Below are 4,313 nucleotides of genomic sequence, written 5' to 3' on the forward strand. Positions count from 1 at the left end.
ACACTTTTCACAGAATATCTCTTGAAGACGCATAGATGTGCCACCCATGTTCAAGCCATCTAGTTTCCTGTTCAAAACATCAAGTAATAGCAGAATAGTCAGTTACATGGTGGACTCCTGCACTTCTCCGCTGGTTGTTCCTTTCAGATTGAGGATGATAGCTGCTAGCAGCCATCTCCTCTAACAGCTCATATCCCTCTTCAGCAGTCTTCCTCAATAGGTATCCACATGCAGCAACATCTATCATAGTACGATTAGGAGTAAGCAAGACATACCCAAGTGGAAGTTCGTGATGAGGACATCTTCTTAACTAATCTTTGAAGCGTTCACATGCCTCATATAAAGACTCCTGGTCGAATTGAGAAAATGTGGTGATGTCTGCCCGTAGCTTCATGGTCTAGGATGGAGGAAAATATTTAATGAGGAATGCTTTCGCCATGTCCTCCCATGTGGTGATCGAACCTACAGGCAAACAATTCAACCATGCTTTAGCTTTATCACGTAAGGAGAAAGGAAATAAACGCAATCTAACAGCATCATCAGAAACTCCATTAAATTTAAAAGTATCGTAAATTTCGAGAAAATTTGCGATGTGCGTGTTTGGGTAATCTACTGCAGATCCTCCAAATTGGACTGTGTTCTGAATCGTCTGAATTATAGCTGGTTTGATTTCGAAGTGGTTTGCCCGCACAATAGGCCTCACAATACTGGGGTGTGCTCCATCCAAAGAGGGTTGGGCATACTCCAGCATTGGTATGCGGCGTGGCATCTCAACATATCTATCTTCACGATGTTCCTCCTCACGATCATTTTCGTGCCTTTCCATCAGTTCTTTCAGTCTCTGCTGCTGTCTTTTCCTGCGGAAATTTCTTTCAATTTCAGGGTCGAACTGCTCAAGCTCCACGTCAAGTGACTTTGGCATGCACTGGACGAGATATCAGTAACAAAATATGGAGTGTTAATTTAATAAAATGAAACAATGCTAAAGAAAATAATTAATAATAAAATTGTTGATTAACAGTCCCCGGCAACAGCGCCAAAAACTCGATCGAGCAAAACTTGCACTGTGAAATCTTTAATAGAAATTTGGTTTTATATGCTCACAAATTAATCGCAAGTGCACAATTTCAAGTACTAGTATAATGTACATGAGTACGAGTATCGTTACGGTGAAGACTGTATTTAACAATTATTATTTTCAGTTATTAAATCTTTAGCAACGAAAATTGATTGGTTGTTTTATTACTACTATGATCAAATAAACATGCAAATAAAAATATTAAAGAATTGATTAATGAAATCTAACATCTAAAATGGTTGAATAAAAATTCAATGAGAAATGAATTTTTTGGAAATATCGGTTCACCTACCCCTCGTTAATTAATTAATTCGTTCGATAATGATTGTATGCTTCCGACAGGATTTCCTATTCAATTGAACAAACTCTCTCGAGCTATGCCAAACTAACTCTACTCAATGAAGTAATTAAATGTATTTAATTATTTATCAAGAGTGAATTGCATGTCGATTTATGAAATCCTCTAGTTTTTGACCCTTCGGACTATGACTATCGGCGCGTATCCAATTTCATATCTCTATGTAAATTTTAGATCCACGGATTATACTACTCGTTCCTATCACAAGTTATTCTCTCGAACTCACTCGCAATATAAAATCATTATTAAAGTTAGATACGCTTTAACAACAAGACAAAACAATAGTATAATCAAGAATAACGCAACAATCGAAATATAAATTAATTCAAATCAAAGTTCGGGGTAGGATCCCCTTAAATCCTAACAAATATTAAAGTTTAGCTACTCAAATTCATAGTGGAAGTAAACAAAACTAAGTTTAAATGATAAAAACTAGATTATAAATACTAGGCTAGACGAAAATGCGAGGAACGACGCCCGGAAATCTTCGAATCTTCAACTCCAAGCGCAGAATTCTCTCCAAAGCTTGTGCGGTTGCTGAAAATTATGTCTGAATGAATTCAAAATGTCCCCTCTACCTTTCCATATCATCCTCTCCCCCAAAATAAGGTAAGGAATTAGGCAAGAAATCTTCCCAAAAATAAGTGGCACTCGGACGGTAGAATATTACCGCTCGAGCACGAAACCTTCTGTAATTTTTCTTGGGACATGCTGCAGTCGCGCTCGGGCGGTAGAATATTACCTCCCGAGCGCCGAGTCTTCTGTAAAATACTTCTTGGAAAGCACTTCTTGCGCTCAAGCGGTGGAATATTACCGCCCGAGCGCCGAGTCCTTTGTAACTCTACAGCTCGGATCACCTCTCGCGCCCGAGCGGTATAATTTCACCGCTCGGGTCATAACACTCTTGGAATAAGGATAAATTTACATCCGACCCCTTAACCACCACATTTGCAACACGTTCTCCAAGCCCTTGAAAACGATACATCAAAGAATTAAGATAAGGACGGACGTCATACCTCATGGTTGTTGCGTTGGCAACTAACCTTACCTCACTATGATTAGTTCCATATCTATATGGATCACCCCATTGTATCCTCACACCATCAACACTTGCTCGCCTCCTCATCATGACGTCGCCATAATCCTGCAAAGAAGAAGTAACAATGCTCAGGATTGAACCGGCTATATCATCATAATGAGAATAAACCACTTTGTACAAAGGTACATGAAGAGGTTTATGCAAAAACAAGTAACTCTCTATCTCACTCTTGTCACTTTTTTGGGCCTTTAATTTATTTTTCTTTTATTTGGCCTCTTTTTCCTTTTCTTTTTCTTTGGCCTCTTTTTCTTTATCATATTTTTTTCTCTCCCTTTTCTTTTCTATGGCCATCTCACTTTTTTGTTCACTCTTTCTTTCGGCCATTTCACATTTCTTTTCACTCAATTCATGAATAAATTTTAATTGATCCTCAAGAACATTTGGATTCAATTAAACCAATGAAATATTTTGCTCCTCAAGAAATTGATCTACAATAGTCCCTCCTTGCCTACTCTTTACCTCCATAGTAAGAAAATTAAACACTTCTTCCCCATTTAATGATTCAACCACCGCTGTATATTTTTCAACAACATTCAGCTCACCCACTCGTGGAATACCATTGTCAACTCTATTATACACAACCTCAAAGTCATGTTCCACCACATCCTCAACTTCATGTTCAAGTTCAACAACAACCTCAACCTCCACTTGAGATCCAAGATCAACCGCAACATCAACCTCCATTTGAGGTTTAAGTTCAACTGGCGATTTTACTATGGTCACCTCATCACGTGGACATTGGCCGATATCATGCCCAATTGCTAAACACCAAAACATATAATATCACAAGTACTAGCATTTGAGTTTTTAAATGTACCTTGATATTCATATTTGCTAGCTTCACGTCTCGAATCCTTCTTTGGCCTAGCACTGATTTTCTCTCCCAAGCCCTTCCGCCAAGTGTATGTCAAACCATTGCCTCCACACCTAAAGTACGTATACTTAGGTGAAAATGACACTTTACCTGTCATTATTTCTGTTGCTTTGACAGATGTGATGGAGGACAAACTGTTGGAAGTTTTGAAAGCACACAAGAATGCTTTTGCGTGGAAGGTGGCAGACATAAAAGGGGATCAACCCATCAGTCTGCATGCACAAGATCTTGATGGAAGACGAGTAATCACCTCTTGTGCAACCTCAAAGGAAATTAAATCCAAAGATGCAAGTGGTAGTAAAAGCAGAGACTATCAAACTCCTTGATGCAGGTATTATCTATCTTGTAATGCCCGAGATTTTGATTCTGTTAATCGGAGATTATTGATTATGAACTGATATGATTATAGACGGGCCATTTCGAGACATGATTGGGCAAAGCATATGAATTATAAAATTTTTGGACAGAACTATTGGCGCCCGAGCGGTAGTTTTTGACCGCCCGAGCGCCATTGTTCAACAAGTATATGTTTCGGGCTGAAGATTCGGCGCCCGAGCGGTAGTTTATGACCGCCCGAGCGCCAAGGAAATATTTGGCCAGAACATTCCGCGCCCGAGTGGTACTTTCTTACCACCCGAGCGCCAACCAAAATTGAAGAAAATGATGACACGTATTCTTTCATGCAGCTTAGGATATATATACATATAACTTAGTTCTTTCAGTAGAAATGAGAGAAAGAAACGATAAAAGGGAATTCAAAAGTCCTTCGAAGAGTTTAACTCGATTTGTTCAGAATCCGTTCATTAGATTTTGAATCCGACTCTATACTGTGTTCATATCGACGCAGGCTACAACCGGACGTAAGTTTTACTAAGTTTTGATATGTTTTGAAATTGTGATATTG

At 38.8% G+C, this 4,313-nt stretch overlaps 1 non-coding gene across 1 annotated transcript; it reads left to right on the forward strand.

Moving 5' to 3' along the window:
• The first annotated feature begins 284 nt into the window (after positions 1–284).
• LOC140840311 (small nucleolar RNA R71) lies at positions 285–390 on the forward strand. Its single transcript, XR_012119897.1, has one exon. It is a non-coding gene; the product is annotated as a small nucleolar RNA R71 (small nucleolar RNA).
• Positions 391–4,313: the final 3,923 nt, after the last annotated feature.

This window comes from Primulina eburnea, chromosome 8, assembly GCF_022965805.1.
Source record: "Primulina eburnea isolate SZY01 chromosome 8, ASM2296580v1, whole genome shotgun sequence".
In the NCBI taxonomy this organism is placed as follows: domain Eukaryota; kingdom Viridiplantae; phylum Streptophyta; class Magnoliopsida; order Lamiales; family Gesneriaceae; genus Primulina; species Primulina eburnea.